The following is an 18,154-nucleotide window of genomic DNA, read 5'->3' as shown; positions in this document are numbered from 1 at the left end:
GGAGTCATATAGGAAACATTTCTGTTTGAAGTCTTAATATTTGTGAAGGTAACAGAGCATTAAAGAGATGTTTGTCTCCAGACATCTTGTGAATAGAAATGGTGTATCTGGTCTTTTTTGGCACAAATCCATTGCATTACTAAAATGTTTTAGCATGGCACCCTAGTAACTTGACTAAAGAGCCATACTTCACTACAAAGACATAATACTGTGGCTTTTAAAAATTTCCTTGCAATTTCCCCCCCATTTTGTACTGGTGTTATTGTGAATATCTATTATGACTTCTTCCTCATGTAGTGCTGAAGAGTGAAGCACAGAATTATTCTCCATGGCTGATATATATTATTTATAGCATCTAGTTTAGTGTATTCTGAATTTGAGGATCAAGCTATTTCTCTGCCTCTAAATCTGTTGTTTATGGGCTACTGACCTTCAAAATATCATGTCTTAAAAGACAACACAGTGTTTTATGTAAGTTGATAGACAGACAAATAGATGGGTTTCTATTAATAGGCTGATTGCTGTGACTGAAAAATTTAGTTATGCAAATGAACAATCTTTTTCTCTCAGCTGAATTAATTATTAAGGAAGAAGAACAGAGACTGAGACATGAATTTTCAGCAGAAGTATAGCTCAATGTTTTCTGAGCCTTGATGAGACTCTGTCTGTCCTCCTGAAGCCATGTCCATCCCAGCCTGTGGCTGTGAGGTGCTCTCGATGGCCAGTGCCCAGCTCTGGAAGACAGAGGAGCTTCAGTCCCACTCCTTACCTCCAAAAAGGAGGCTTGGTATCATGGAAAGTCTTCTGCAGGATTTATTTGAAATGAAGCACCCCAGGTTCTATCCACTGTACATTTTGGTCAACTGAATGGAGGCAAGGACCCACTGTAAACAGGGCAGAATGTTCCAGGCATTTCATCCCTCCAGACTGACTGAGAAAGTATTGGAAGTTGATGATGAAAAATAATTTGTCAGAACAGGTTATCTAGGGGTTAAATGAATCAAAATCAAGCCCAGCTTGCTGGGCTGCTGCTAGGCAACAAGTAACTCTGCATTCAGAAATTCCCCACTAATTGATTCTTGACACCATTCCCCCTTGGTTTGTATAAATATAGAGCTGTTGCTGGGGGGTGGGGAGGAAAAGCTTAGCTGTGGTGAGCACCTGGCCTTGGCATATCCTGGCAGGTGAGATGCACATACTGAGTCATTTCCCATCGAGAAAGGGATTTAGTGGCTCTAAGGGATGGCAACCCCTTAGGATTCATTTTTCGTAGAGCAATACTGAATTTATGGAGCAAAGAAATCTACATGAGCCACAAGAAATATTGCAGTGTGCCACCTTTTAATGCACATCTGCTGAACACACAGCTTTTGCATCCATTTGCTTTTTATGCAAGTGACCAACAAAGGAAAGGGAACCAGCCTTCCTTATGTGGTTAACGTTTGGCAGGCTGGCATATCTGGTGTAGTGTCAATAGGATATCCTCCATGTGGAAGCTTCAAAGCACACAGGATGGGGGGAGCTGGAGCAGGGATTTATGTGGGTTGGAGATACTGAAGAGTCAGGCTAATGAAGGAAAAGGGAACTTTTCCTGTAGGAGAAAAGCAAGCCCAGCAAGTGTCTGAGTCTTAAAATCCTCTTTTATTGATGGTTCACTTCTGGAGTCTCTATTATATTGGCTCTATGCCTAACCCTGATAAGGTTTTACCCTCACCACCAGCTGCAAGACTCGGGCATTTTAAAGATTGCTTCATGAATTAAGCTATTGTTCTTTATAAATAAATCCTAATTCCTTTTTTTCCTTCCTCATACATTATTTATTTCTTAGCTCTTTCTTTAGCTGCAGAGAAATGAAAGACAGAGAAGGAGGAGTATAGAAGGGAAAAGAAATGAAAATGTGATGTTAAAAAAGATGACAGAAAGAATATGATTGTTTTTTGACAATGGTAAAAATTCCCTTTCATGATATGTAGGTTATTGGCAGATGCCACACGTCTGTATCCAGCATGCACATGCTCAAATGTGTGGTATTCTTACTCAATTTCATTTCTGACATGATAGAAATACATGAACTATTATGTTTTTTTTCTATACATTTCCATATTTTGTTGCAGACTTTGGCAGATATTTCCTTTTCTTTGACATCCCCTGTGAAGTGCTGTGCTTGTGCTTCTCAGGTGATGCATCTCCCTAAGCAGCTGGGGGTGGGGATGAAAAGATGCAGCTTTTCAGACACATATCAGTTCTCAAGCATATTAGGTGATAACAGAGATCACTTAAGATTTTGTTGTTCATTTCACTCAGCCAATACCTTCAAACAGGGTTTCATTTTTATGTTCAGGGATTTGTATTTAATTGCTAATGACCACATTCATCCCTCTGCTAGATGGAATATAACTATTGACAGAGAGCATTACATCATATTTTTGACAGTTTCGTTAATAAATCAGCAGCTATTCCACACATATTTACACTGTAAATATTGCATTACTATATATTGGCATGCTTTCTAAATATGTTGCTACTGCTTTTTATTCTATAACTAATTACATCTCACTACCTTTATTTTTTTCATTAATAGTGACAAAATCCATTTAAAGAGCAAATAAAAATATTCTTTTTTATTAGAATTGCAGGTTGTTTGTGTAAGGTATAAGATGGAGGAAACAGGTGACCTGTCTAATATGCATTAATTTATAATAAGACTATGCTGGTATACTTGCCCTTTTTGAAATATAAAAGAATTTTGAAAGTGTTTAGGCAAATTTAAATCCTGGCCTCTGTTGTTTGCTATTCCTTGAGGAGCAGCAGAAGTGAAATGCATTACCCAAGAGAGCAATATGGAGCCATGAGAAAAATCAGTGACACATTTATTCCTTTTTATTTTAAAATTACATTTAGTTCTCTCTTGATGCAAAACAGTTGTGCTGCCCTTTCATACAGGCTCCCAAGAACAGCTGAATAAGCTGTATCAAAACCATTTTCTTTTTCCAGATTTAGACCTAGTTTATCTCCAAATTTATATAGCAATATACATTGCAAATAATCTAATTTATAACACTTAGTTATTCAGAAGCCTACCAGTTGCATCAGTGCTCTTAAACTAACCTATTGCTCATATCAGCACTGCCAGGTTGGCCCTGAGCTTCTCCTTATTTCTAAATAGTTAGGATTCAATGTATAATACATGCTTATCAAAATTACTTTTTGCAGAGGCAGGCCACGTGACAAAAAGCCAGTGGGCTGCTGCCTCCCTCATGGGAAGCCTGAGAAGCCCTTCAGGGAGATCCAGAGATTCATCTCAGCGTAATTACAGGGATGCCTTAGAGAGTTCACATGTAAGACCAATTAGTCACAGAGTGTGCATTCCCACTGCAATATTTTTCTGTCTCATCTCTAGCATTCTTTGCCACTTTTTGCAATATTTCAGAAACAAACCTACAAACAGCACGGACATGAAATCAACATTAGGTAAAAATAGTTAAAGCCTAGACAGGAGAACATAAATACCTCCATCACTCTTGAAGAGCCGGAACACATCTACACATGCTTTAAAGAAAGATTTGAATCTTGGACAATTTTAGAAAGACTAACTAAAGAGGACAGAGTCACTGTTAACAGTGATGTCTTGTCCATTTACCTTGCATTATGTAAAGAAACAATTGCTCTATCAATTTTCTCTAATAATTTTGTATTGTAAAATACTGTTTCTGTTAAAGGAATAACTATTCATTTTATTGTTGTTGTTATTAAAATATTGGTGCACAAAAATAAAAATTTCAGTGATGATTTAAATGTACCAGAGAATTTAATAAGTCTCCTTGTATAACAAATCTTAAATAGAAATTAATTGCAATGATGACTTCCAGTAACCTCAGCTTAATAAAGGAATTGTGATTGTCTGCATTTGTAATTCTTACAAGGCAATCATGTAATCAATAACAATATCTGCTGGCTTCTAGCATCACTGTGTAAGCATTATTTATGACTGCTTGCTGGCAAAGCACTTACTCCATTTTCCAAGCCAAGCTTCAGTGAACAATTCTGGCAGCAATTAAAGATGAGCTTCCAAATATATGTATGTGAAATAAATAAGATTTTAGTCTTTTAGTCATTATCAGCAAAAATATGGTGAATAAAGTCTCATACTGTGACTTCAATTGATCCCTTTATCTTGTCATTTTCTTCTTTGGATTTTGGCACTAAGATAAAGAAAGGTGTTAACATGTAAACCCTCCCTGTTTAGATTAGGATGGCCTAAGGTAATAATATTTTCCATTCTACAACTTCTCATTTCATTCCTGTTGAAGAGGCTTTTAAAAAATATATAAGATTAAAATCTGTATATTTTATAGATATTTTTATATAGATAGAGATATATCTAGATATATCTAGATACAGATAATATAAATATATAATACATAATTTAGATGTAGATAATATATCTAGATTATTTAGATGTTGATTTATTATATATTTTTTAATCTATATCTTTTCTGAGGGATCTATATATTGGTCCCTCATAAATTTGCTGAAGGAGAGCAGGGACTTCACTTTTAAATTCAGCCTTACTCTGGTGCTATCAGTTTCCAAAGTGCCCTAAGAGCATCCTCAGGCAGCTTCACTTCAAAGTTTTGCTCATGACCTGGAAGTGCCTACAGAAGTGACCAAGAAACAGTCAGAACAGGTATATCTGGCCCAGGTGCTCCCAAAAGAGCCCCCATGAGGATCTGACAACTCGATAGGGAATGTGGACTCTTGGTGAGCACTCAAGCACCCAAGATGTGATGTCAGATCTGTCTTTGTGCTCTCTTAGCTTGTGTCCCAGAGAATCAGGGGACATGCACTACACTGGGTGTGTTAATGCCTGTGGAATCACTTGTGTCAACCACATGAGCCCTATGGGCAGCCAGGTTTGCCCCCATCTCCTTCCTTCAATTTCCCTTATGCTCCCAAGCACTTGGATACCAGCATCTGCCAACGAAATCCCTGCCAAAGAGAATATCATCCTGCCCAGAATCCTCACAGCTACACAGATGAAACTGAGTACAATAAAGGACTAGATTAATATTTCATGCTTGCTGCAATGTGATTTTTTAGCAAACATCGTATCAAAAGCAAGAGAAGAATGAATCAGCAACAGATTTTATAATCAATTTTTTGAGATTTTGCAGAACTGTCTGTTATTGATGTAAGAGTATGATCATTTCAGTCCCACACCCAGCATAGTAAGGAGATATTTGAGACAAAGTCCCTGGGTGTTTTAGAAATATCAGGACAGGCAGAAGGATCCACACAGCACCAGATGATTAAAGATTCCTGGAAATTAAGTGCACATGAAGTAAAGAAGAAAAAGACATATTGCCAAACCAGTTGCCTATAACTTGCCAGGCCTCAGCAATGGGAGTGACACACTGTGCAAGTCCAGCCAAATTCCTCATGAACATCAAGCTCAGATCTCTCAATCTGTCCACCATTTTATCAACTCTTATAGTTTTCCTTGTCTGCTAAATGAGAAAGAACAATAAATCCTTCAAGGAGTAACATTGGTGGTTACTATAGAAAGTACATCAAGGTAGAGTCTTAGAACAGATGGAGCTGTGCAACAGCAAAGGTGCTCAAGGTGGGATAAATAGGTACAAGGAAGTGGGAGAAAAGTAAGCAGACACTCTTGCTTTTTGAAAGTTTAAAAATGGAATTTCACTGTACACAGAATGTTGATTGGCTACTTTGGGGTGGGAGAGGTTTTTTTTTAAAATGAGAACTTCCATGTTTGCAAGAGAATGTCCAGGCTATGAAGAAGTACTTATTGGTTGTGTTACACTGACTCAGTGTAATTGCAAAATGTTATCAATCAAGATGTGTGGAAGATGAAATGTCTTCAATGACTATGTCCCTAACTGAAAAAAAAAAAAAAAATTGCCATTGCCTTTGCCTTGTCCACTAATCATCTGCCAAAAAGTAGTTTGCATTGGAAATTTTCCATTTTTATGCTAACATGACTTGACATTTACTGAGATTTCAGCACTGGACCTATATAAGGACCTCAGGAGAAATTCAGAATTGTCTGTCTTAGAGCTGGGAGAATGTAAAAAAATACTATTTTTAAGGAAAAAGGATATGCAATGTCTATTTTTTACATAGAACTAAAGCCACACATACACTCTATAAAATTATCTAAAACTATATGTTATGCTGGAGATAAAATCGAGCTTTAGGGCCTTGGCTCATTTCTATTATTCTAATGAAGTCTGTAGAACTACCATAATGTACAAACAGTCTGAAAGAAGAATTACTACTGTATTAAGAAGTAAATACAAGTAATGGTTTAGGAACAAACCAATTGCTTTAGTGAAAAATAACTAAATTATTTTTCTGCATACTATTAAGACATAGGAAATATAGTTGACAGACAAAATAGGTTATAAGAATCACAAAAATTGATCATCTTTTGTAATGTTCACTTTTTAGAAAGAAAAACAAAAATGTGTTGGTAAGGCAGGTCAAAAAGCAAAGGAAAAGCTCTTTACATTACTTCGAAAATTTTCTTATGCTTTTTCATATTTCAGATATTCGAAGTTAGGAATGCCACAATGACATAAGGACATACATCAGTAGTGAATCAGAACAAATGCACATCTAACACAGCATCTTGTCTCTAACACTGGCCATGGTGATGCCTAAGGACAAATACTAAAATGGCAAGATGTACAATGTGATGCTTCACAAGCATTTAAGTGTTTTCCTTTCACTGCTTAGGGATCAGAATATTCAAAAGCTATATTTTATTTCATGAGCAAAATTGTTTAGGAAAACAGGTACTTTTACAGCTATATACGAAAATTTACTATAATTCACAGATTTTAGTGACATTATCTCTTATTTCCATTGAAGTAAAAATCAAGCACCAGTAAATATCTTTCTAATAATAATGATATCAACATCACAGTTATCTGCTTTCCATACATCTTGTTTGATTTTAATATAAATCAAAAGGATAACTGTTTTTACTGAACAGAAGCAAGGAGCGCTTTGTGAAATGCACTGCTGCTAGTAAAATATTTTTTTTTCTCTTATTTTAGCCTGCTGTGCTCAAGGCACATCATCTCCACTGGACTTTGTATCCAGATATTATTCCTGCTGTTGGCCTGGCACCCAGAGAGGTTTGCGTGGAGAGCATGTGCAGAGGGAAAAAACATTCAAACTGTTCAGGGAGCAATGGATCAAAAAGAGCCTCCCTGTATAAACAAGCAGATCCCTATTTCACATTCATATTACACCATGTGCTCAGCTGGATCTTTTTTATTATTTGGAGAGATTTTAATAGGTCTCTCTCCTTGTTTTATGACTATGCTGATACAATAGTTCAATTTAATATGTATTCATAGCTCTTGTCTCCCTTATCTCATCAAGGTTCCATCAATTTGCTAAGCTTTTTCCTCTCTAATTTCAGTGTTTATCAAGGTTAGAAGCAAATCAAAGCCCATCTTGCAGGAGGCTGTGCCACCAGGTCCACCTGGACCCTACACTAACACCCATTGAGGAAAGTTTGGAGAGGAGGTGTATAAGTGGAAGGAATTATGTTTAACAACCAGCAAGCACTTTGTGTTCATATTGACTTAAGAGACTTTGGAGCTGGAAAAAACAAGCAGCAAAATAGTGGGTGCTAATAGGTATCCCTTACAGCTAATGGAAGAAGAATAAGTCCTACATGTTTTGATAAATGTTGCTCTTCTCAATAAGGAAATAGCTGTTTTCTTAATTTTCTACAGTTCTTTCTTCCAGACATTCTTCTAATCTTCTTTTCTGTTAATTCAGGATAGGAAGAGGTAAAGTATTAGTACTAGTATTAGTATTAGTATTTATCCAAAGTGGCAAGAATTTAAGTGTGTGGAAACAAGAATGAAGAATAAAAAACTATGCAACAAATGGGTCATAGCTGTCAAATTGGTCACTTTGTCATCGCAACATGCCATTTACTAATTTCATGAGTTTTTTTAAAAAATATGGCTGTCCAAATTATTATTAATGATTTCTATATTGCTATATCTATGTATGGGGTTAAATCCTGATGTTAGCATCAATCCTCATTTTATGATAACGTTTCAAATTGTTCTGACAAGACAATGAATGGTACAGTCAGAGTAGCACAATTGCTATTTTGAAAATAACCAATCTTCTTGGAAAAAATTTCTTCAAGGAGCATTGGCAATGCCTAAGTAAGCAGAAAGTATAATATATGGTTTCCAAACCTAGGCTACATTGTAGAGCTAATAAATGATTGTGAAAATATAAAGAGTTCTGTTCTATATCCACCACAACAATAATAATTGTAAAACATGTAAAGTATGCAAAAAATTATACCTTTCTTAATTATCTGAAAGCATATTCTCATTGAAATGCAGACACATCATGACATGAAGTGTGTGTACCTCAACAGATTTCATATAATGATAATATTTTGCTTCAAATAAATTGGACAAAAGAATAATCTCACTATTAGGAATTACTTTCATGACAGATAGTGTTCTTTAGTAATTTCACAAGCATATGTACTTTCTCTATTTACATAACTACAGGATTCCCTAAAGTTTTAGTGGTTTAGTCGTATCCTAAAGGATTTCTGAGATTTGTGGGCATACTATAATTGGCCTGAATATTTGAACCTGCCAAAGAACTATATACTCTGTGCAAAACAAGTTTTTACTGGTAGGCTTTGAGCAAAATAGGAAAATTGAGATGTTTTCATAGATATCAGTCTGGATTAACAACATGTTTGAGAGACATTTAAAGGGTGTAGAGGAGACGGTGGATAGAAATAATAACTTTGGCAAAGCTGATGCAAAGGAAGTGCCAAATAGCACAGATTAATTCCAACCCCTAAACAAATATTGAAAAACCCTAAATCTGATTTTTTTTTTCCCCATGGTCTTATTTTCAGAATTCATGCTTCTGCTACTTCTCTCCAGCTAAGATACAGGATAATTGTAAATTATATTGAGCCAGAGTGCATCTGTCCATTATAAGAGGGATCTCATGTTGGTTGGAGAGTTGAATTAAGGGGTATGTTTTCTTGACAGAAAATTTTTCACACACTGGTCTTCACAAAATATAATGATTATTCCATATTAAAAGTGTGTCCTCAGTTATTACCACTGAACTGAGCTCTCCTGAAGCAATCACCAGTAATTTCATTTCTCACCTGAGAGACTGGTAGTTTCCTAAGACACTGTGATGCTTGACTGTGTTCCTCTATAAAAAGTTCTGCAGGTACTCTAAATGCATACAGCTATAGGCTCATGTTTTAGCTCAGGGCATTCTGACTTACACAGAAAATCTTTTATATTTCTGAGAGGAGAAAATTTGTTAATAAGGTCCCTTCATTTCTCTTTCCTACTTTCTTTGTCTGTCTTGCCTAAGGACCTTTTCCTCCCATTCTTTCATCGCTTCCCACCTTTCTGTTATTAATCTCTCCTCTCCTCTCCTCTCCTCTCCTCTCCTCTCCTCTCCTCTCCTCTCCTCTCCTCTCCTCTCCTCTCCTCTCCTCTCCTCTCCTCTCCTCTCCTCTCCTCTCCTCTCCTCTCCTCTCCTCTCCTCTCCTCTCCTCTCCTCTCCTCTCCTCTCCTCTCCTCTCCTCTCCTCTCCTCTCCTCTCCTCTCTTCTTCTCTTCCCTCTCACTCTTCTTCCTTATCTTTCTACTTTTCTTTTTCAATTTATCCTTTAATTTCTTTCTATTTTCCTTCTTTCCTTGCCTTTTTTTCATTGTCTTTGCCCTTATTTTTTCTCTTCCATGCTCTTTTTTTCTGTCTTGCTCTTCCTGACTTTGTGTGATTTTCTTCACTGCTTTTCATAGAAGAAAGCAGAACCTATGTCTCAGATAATGCATCTGAGTAGTTCTCATTGGTCTGTATTCTTTTTTTTGGCAAAAGAAAGTCTGCATCATTGTCATCAGAGATCCTCTGGGTTGTTTTAATACTGATGTAACTAAGACATCATGTCTGGCATGATATCTTTTTAGATATTTGTTAAGAAAAAAAATAGAGTGTCTGTATTGAAAAGAAACTTCTCCTTCATGCTTTTACCTAAGAGGCAGAGAACTAAGATCTGTAACAGTTCATGCACCTTTTTTTCTGGTTTTGCAGCCCATCCATATTTCAAAGACAATTTCAGTCATGCCATGCAAAGGTTCTCCAGCTTGTTGAAAGAGTAGCTGCAACCATTTCATAGTAGTGCTTGGATCAATGCATCATTTAAAACTCAGGTGTTAATGAAGCAGTTTCATCCATATATCCAAGTATGATTGTGAAGTAATTCCAAATGAGTCAGTGAACCACATACATTAACTACCAAGGGAGCAGTCTACAGGTGAAATACTTATAAAAGCTTTTGAACTATCTATCCTTCCTAGTACCTTCTATGAGCTTAAAGCAAAGTAAATGTCACTTTTTTTCCCCCAGTGACTGCAAAATTCTTCTAAGGATAGGAATTCATTTAGTATAGCACATGCGTTTTACATTATAAAGTTGTATTTTATTCCTTCAGATGTAGGAAACCTGTATTAAAATCATATTATTGCAAAAGATATTCTGAATTTGATGTAATGAAACATGATTGTAGATGACAGGAGACATTGTATTTGCATATCTATTTTGTTTTATAATTTGTAGGTCATTTACGATACAAATTAAAATAAAAATTACAGATTTAACCCAATCTCAGTTCAAATACTTTGAAATAGATTTTAAACACATCATATCATCATATTTTCTCCCTCTGTTTAGGCATTGCCAAATACTGCATCTTGACTGGACTTCCAGGAAGCCCTGTGGTCCTTCCCCTATGCCCCAAAGCAGGAGCAAGTTATACCTTGTGTCATTCCTGACAGATGTTTGTCTCTTGCTCTTAAAAATCTCAAGTGACAGTGACTCTACAACACCCCAAGGCACTCTGTTCTCATGTTATTCTACATTTGCTTGTGGAATTTTTCCTGCATGTCTAATCCAAGTGTCCCTTGCCACAGTTTAAAACCATTATTTCTTACCTACCCTCTCTGGAGATAGAGAATAGCTTAATAACTCTTTTTTTCCTTTCAATTGTCCTTTAGATACCTAAAGCTAGTTATCATATTCCTCTGCTTCAATGTATTGTTATCTAGCATCATTGCAAAATGAGGAAGCAATATTTTCTGGTAATATTTATGTAATTATTCCTCAAGGGAACAGTTTTTCTACTGCATCAGTTGTCAGTGCTATTTGCAATGGGATTATGTTAGAAGAAATTATAAACATGTTTATTTTTGTAATTCAGTGAGGACAAAGTAAAATAAATAAAATGGTCCAATGGGAACAATTTCAAGAGAGGGCACCCTTCAATTAATCTTTTGGGCTGCAGCTGGCTAAGAGTTTCTCTTTCAGTCAAGCAGTACTCCTTGTTTTACCCTGATTGCTGCTTGTTTAACAGTATGGGAAGGGCTCAAATCAAAATCTAAGGGCAGAGTTTTACATGTGAGTGTGGGGGGCCATGTGCATGTGCAGCAGGGGTTGTTCTGGAAATGCTTCTGAACATATTTATGGCCCCATGAGTACAAGTCCTGTCAAGTCCTTGTGTCACTGGGAAAGAACAGTATCTACAAGGACAATATTGGTTTCTACTGATTTTTGGTACCTGAAGCAACTTCTTTGCTTTCTCACAGTCAGAATTCCACTCATTTTGGCTTTCCTGGGCCACCTTTAGTGTTCTTTTGGCTTAAATTTTAGCTGTCATTTGGAATCTAAGGCCTTTCCTTTAAGCTAGCACTGTCAGCAGTACCCTTAGGAACTTGCACATATTTGCCCCCATTCTGTGCTGCCACCAGAAGAGTCTTTTTGTCCCACCATGTTACAGCTTTGACTACAATGCAGAAATCCTAGGTGAAACCAGAAAAAGCTTTGTATCACAATTTTCTTACTCTTCCTCCCACTGTATTTTTTAGGAGGAGTCCATTATGGTCACATCACATGTGCCTCCATTATTTTGGGTGTGGGACATCAACAGATCTCTTTCTGGTGAGGAGAGAGACTGTTATGAAGCATCTGTGAGTTCATGATGTGTGTGTTGATGGACAAGCAGCTCAATGTCTTGGCAAGGTGTGTTCACAATCACGTCCTGGGCTGCATCCAAGGCAGGTCAAGGGAGGTGATTCTGCCCCTCTGCTCTGTCTTTGCGAGACCCCACCTGGAAGTACTGCATCCAGCTCTGGGGATCCCAGCATAGGAAAGTCATGGGCCTGTTGGACCAAGTCCATAAAGAGCAATAAAAATGGTAAGAGGGCTGGAGCACCTCCTGTGAAGACAGGCTGAGAGTTGAGGCCGCCCTGCCTGAAAAAGGGAAGGGTCTGGGAGAAATTAGAGCATTCTTCTAATACATAAAGGGGCCTACAGGAAGGCTGGACAGAGAGGTTTTGCAAGGGCAAGCAGTGATAGGACAAGAGGGAATGCCTATAAAGCTAAATAAGATTAGATCAGATTTAAAAGGTTTATATCAGATATTGGGAAGAAATTCTTTACTGGGAGGGTGGTGAGGCACTGGAACAGGTTGCCCAGATAAACTGTGGATGTCTCATCCCTGGAAGTGTTCCAGTCCAGGCTTGATGGAGCTCTGAGCAACCTGGTCTAGTGGAAGATTCCCTATTCATGGCAGGAGGTTGGACCTATTTGATCTCTGTGGTTCCTTCCAACACAAACCATTCTATGATTCCTGTGCATTAACTTCTAATCTTAGAAATCTTTTTGCATTTGTCCATTTTTCTTCATGGAAAGATGTTGTAGCAGCTTTGAAGGCATCATTAGTGGCCACCAGAATGAAAAAGAGCATTAAACTGCATGATGATGTATTTTCTTTATTCTCAGTTTACTGCATTAGTTGTTTTAAAGACACTTTCCATCGAGAGCTCTGTATCAGTGCCTGTGTCTCAGAGCAGTGTGCAACTCAGCAAGCACTGCATTTCCACAACATTGCATGGTTCTTGGAGACAACCCCATTTTCTTAATGTAAATATCAGATGGAAATTATTTTCACCCTCTTTCCACCTATTGCTCAGAATGCAAGTGGTTATGGAACCTAGATTTCCATAGAGTCCCTGAAAACTGCTTTTGAAACCAAAACCAAATGTGTTGGTTTCTGTAAGAGTATAAAATAGTATCCTAACAAGATTTTATGGCTAATCTTCAGGGTAATTATGAAATTTATTTACCTCACTACAGTGTGTTTGAAATTGTATTTAGAGATTCATGTGGTGTTTATTTAGTTCCAGCAACAATTTAGTTTTCCACACAGCAGCAAGTCATACTCATAAAAATAAGACTCATTTCAAAGTATTGCCAGTGCACCAAATAAAATTTACAAACTTGGAGGTGTGTTTATAGTCTGAATGTTTCTTTTTTCTCTTAATCTAACCAAATGAAAAACACTTTCAGTAATATATATGTAGTTCTCAGTTTAAAACATATATATCTCAAAGAAAATAAAGACCTTTCTCAAGCCTCCTCTGTTTTGCTAAGGACCAAAAGAAATAATAGTTTATTGCCAGATTATCTTTTGATTGTCTTTGTAAGAGGCAAATATTTGACACAGGAAAGTCAAAATTGTAGTACCCTTATTTGCCTATTAGGCTGGCACTCATCTAGACATAGAGTTTGTGTCCTCATTATCAGCTAGTGTATTTTTCTTCCAGAAGTGCTGCATTTTATGGCAGCAGCTTAGGAAAAGCAAGTGGTTCATTAATCCACACTAAAATTGAAGGTCACTGCTATAAGACTTTGAGATTCATTTGAGGTCAGCTGAAGTTCAAACATATATCTGAAACACAATAGTAAAAGCAAACTGTTGCAGTGGTCTATAAAAACCCATTACTCAGAACTTCATCTTCTCAGGTCTTTTGCTACAATATTTTGGATACTGAAGTAGGAAACTAAAGAGTGAGTGTAGTTTACAGAAGACAGCTGCTTTCTTCCCTAAGAAATAAAATGAGGAAATAATGGCATATACATAAAAATTTGGTGGTTTTATTTTTCTTGAATGTAGAGGTCTAAATTAATAATGCAGTTGTCCAAATTAACAAACAGAAAGAAAAAAGAAGCATGTTATATTTAGCTATGCCATTAGCTGATTTAGAGCATCTCAATCCCACGTTTCCTTGGAATAAAGCAGAATCTATGGGTCAAATCTCTGTGAGCATAACCAGAACTTTTCTCTATTATACATATTTATGTACTTACATATACACTGTGCATATTTGGTACTTATGTATATTGCCTGTTAACCAGCCAGATTTTTTTTTCTGTGATGAGCCACATCATTGTTTCACAATGAAAATCACATTTGATTAAAATATCTTTTGTGAAGCATGCAGCATCTGTTACTTCTGCTCTCTGTCTCAAAATTCCCATGGAGTCTGCTGTAGTTGCTCATTAGACCTCCCAAAGCTACATTTAATGTAAAACAGCTCCATTAAATATCACTCATCTTTTGGAAATGAATCTAATATACAATCCATGTGCAATGCATGGCTGAATCTCAAGTAATAACTCCTTCCATGCACAACAATAAGCCTTACTGTAATTATTTTCTTTTTACAATACACTGAATTTAACACCATATTATACTCATGCAACTCATATTCATGTTAGCAATAACAAAATCCATACCTGGATTCATGTAGATAATGGCTCACTGTAGAGGGCAGATGCCTGAAAATGAGAAGAATCAGACTTCATTTCAAGTCAGCCTCTGAATTTTTTATAGTCAGGCTAGTCATTAATATCTATGCTGTAATTGTGTAAAATGCAAAAGAGGGAAAATGATGTCTAATGCCTCTGTGAAAATGGTTTTTATTTTTATTTTACTAGACGTATTATTGCTACTGTTCTTCAAGGAGTCAACCTATCCCATGGGATTCCCATGTGGAGGAGTTTCAAAGAACATAGAACATGAATGACAAATTTTAAGAGTCCCAGACAGAAGGTAAGTTAAATCTTCAAAGCTTTCAATCTTGGACCATATTAGGCATGGGCATTGAAAGCACAAAACGCTCTTCTCTATGATCACAAAAGACATAGGTCAATGGGATATAGATATTTCGTCACAAAGATCTGTAAATGAAGAGGACAGTACACCATTTTGAGTGCTTGATCATTTCTAGAGGATTTGATGGTTACTTGGCTCCTGAGTTTCACTGACCTCAAGCAAGTTACCACTTAAATACCTGCAAATAACTGGTACCATCCCCTGAGCAAGAATCCTGTACAGAAAAAAACATAAATATCCAGGTCACGCCTCCCACTCTTAATAAAAACAAACAAACAAACAAATATATAAATATACAAAAATCAGGAAGGAAAACCAAGAAAATTGCATGAAAAATAGAATAATGAAATTTCAAATATCATTATATGAAAGTTTAAATGAAGTTGAGCAACTCAGCAACATGCCTCAGCACTGGACATCCAGTAGCTGAAGGATCTGAGCAAAATTAGTTCCTAGTAACTCTGGTGGCTTTAAACTTCTTTTTATTTACTTTTCTGCTTATCTCTACAAAAATTGAAAGGAAATAAAGAACTATGCCTCAAAATTGTTTTTCTTCTTCTTAATCACTAGGCTTTTACCTAGTACATGTGTACAAGTCCTAGAGAAATCAGAGCAGAAGAATGCAGTGACATGCGGAATGATGGAGCCTCTTTATTGCAAATGTTAAAGACTGAATAGTCAAACTATAAACAGACTATAAAGAGGCCCCAGAGCTCTTTGTTTACAAAAAAAAGATTTTTTTTTTAAGTTCATATCTGATACTGGACCTGCCAAGGGAATGCTGGTTGCGTTTAAGGGTTTCATGTTGTTCCTTCACTTATAATTTTTAAGATGCTGTGTAATGATATGCTTATCCAGATGAGAAAATATTTGATGGTTTTATTTGGTAAAGAATATGGGCATAATATTGTGTTAAATGTAGAGATATTTTTGGTAAGCAAAAGCATAGACTTTCCAAGACCCATACAAGACAATTAATAACAACAAAAACAAACCCAAAAAAACCCAAAAACAAAACCAAAAAATTGCCAGTTCTGTAAATATGACTAAACTTGATTTTTATTTTCTGCTCAGAAATTGTTCATATACATACTCTGCCAGCCAGGATCATGGGGCAATTAATTCCAAATATTAGCAATTTAAATGAAGGAGGGGATTTTTATTCATTTTAAAGTTTCCAACCTTCCTGAGAAAATCACAGAATTTCCTATCCTGTACCAGCTATGTTTAATAATACTGTTTAGAAAAGCATGAAGTTATTTAGCCTTTCCACTCTGTTTAGTTTTTCCCACCATTTTGAGAAACATCTGTATTAGTGGTATTAAAAACATACTTTTATAAAATTGTCTCTTTATTCTCTTTCCACATTCTTAATATTACTGAAAGTAAGAGAACTGCAGAAAATATCTTTAGCCTTAAGGCTGGAGCACTGATAAAATTGATGTCTATGAAAACCTTTGAGACTCTTGTCATTTATTTCAGCAGACTGTTCAAAGCACTGTATCCAGAAGGATCTGTGTATCTCTGAGTGACAATCCTTGTCACAACAAGGTTACAGCAGATAACTGCCTGCAATTCTCATTTGCAATGAGTAAAAGAGGCAAGATTTGTCATTCGGACTTTTTCATCCATCTTTACAGAAGGTACTAATAGCAAGAAGGGTTATCATAAACATACAAAACACCCATACATTGCTGCAGCTGCACAAATTAATATCTGTATTAAATTCCCCTGCATTTTCATTGTGAGATCATCAGTCTCAATAAAAATAAATTTCATGTAACTACATTGTAGGAAAGGACATTTTTCAATAGTTAATTGAAATTTAATTATTAATTATGATGAGAATATTTTGTAATTCATTTCATGGAAAACAAGCTACTTTTGAGTGGGGGAATTAATGGAGCTGCATTTCCAACATATTTGTGATTTTCCTCTCATTTAAAGGAAATAAATATCTCAGGTCACCTTCTGATGCTTGTTGTCACCTTTTCTCAGCTTCATACCAGGATTCTTTGCTTCCTCTTCTGTTCCTTATTTATCTTTCCCTGAGTTGTACTGAGACTGGGTTAGAATTATTCACAGTGGGTAGGCATGAGGCTTTTAATCAGCTAGCTGATATCTGAATGAAAAGAACTTTTTCCTTATTTTCTGCCTCTCAGGAGATCAGGAACAGAATCCCAATGAGACCTCACCCCTTTTGTCAGATGTGATTGAAATTGGCTAATATATATAGAAAGATATTATAAAAGGACAGGTAAAATGGTCGCAGACAGTGAAACAGAATTCTCACGATCACTCTTTCCACCCCAAACACAGAGAAGGGGCATCAGGCACAAAACTGCCCTCTGTGTTGGCTCACAGTGACTGAGATCATGGGACAAACACTCTGTCTCATCTAACAGGCTGCAGAGCTGCTGCAGAGTTAATGCCCTTCAGCACAGCAATATTGTAGCTGACGTGTGACAGTTGCATACACACTGCTGCATCTCAAGGCTAAGCTTGGGAAATTTGATTGGTACTGGAACATGGGGAGTATTTTTTTGAAACTGGACTCTGTAAAGAACAGTGTAGAGTTATTATGGTGCACAGCACCACCAGTATTGCTATCAAATACAGGACTCCACCTACAAACCAAGCAACTGAGCAAGGGGTGATCCTCCTCCAGCAGGGTCTTCCTCACAGTTTACTGTGTGGGTCTCTTACCAGGAATTTGCCAGTACAAAGTAAATCTTAGAAAATTCCAGTTTCCTCTAATTTTCTTTAATATAGGAAATAACAAACATATCAGTCTCCTCCTTTTCTGTTCACCATGCTTTGGCAGTCACAGGAAAGGCACACATGCTACAGGCAAGCTGCACTTTTCATGCTGTGTAGATTAGAAGTTCAGGCAGTGAAATGTTAACCATTTTCTCAAAAATTATTAGAAAGGGATAATTTTGTTTTCTCTTGGTATGTCTCCCTGTGTTTTGGCAATCCTTCTTCTTTAAAAGGCTAGTCTTGGAATTTAGGGCAGCAATCAAGATGACCTTTCAGTAAAGGGTATGGAAAGCGTTAGTATCTGAACTTCAGCCACATTAATACATTTCTT

The 18,154-nt window shown here is 36.6% G+C and overlaps 1 long non-coding RNA gene across 1 annotated transcript in view; it reads left to right on the top strand.

The window, feature by feature from the left end:
* The window catches only part of LOC110475431 (uncharacterized), a 59,551-nt gene that overhangs the window by 23,093 nt on the left and 18,304 nt on the right, over window positions 1-18,154 (top strand). Inside the window, exon 2 of the long non-coding RNA XR_002466272.3 lies at window positions 14,886-15,000. This is a non-coding gene — a long non-coding RNA (uncharacterized LOC110475431). The remainder of the gene's footprint in view (window positions 1-14,885; window positions 15,001-18,154) is intronic.

This window comes from Lonchura striata, chromosome 4, assembly GCF_046129695.1.
Source record: "Lonchura striata isolate bLonStr1 chromosome 4, bLonStr1.mat, whole genome shotgun sequence".
Lineage (NCBI taxonomy): Eukaryota > Metazoa > Chordata > Aves > Passeriformes > Estrildidae > Lonchura > Lonchura striata.
The sequence above is the reverse complement of the archived record's forward strand: the minus strand, read 5'-3'. Positions and strand labels throughout refer to the sequence as shown.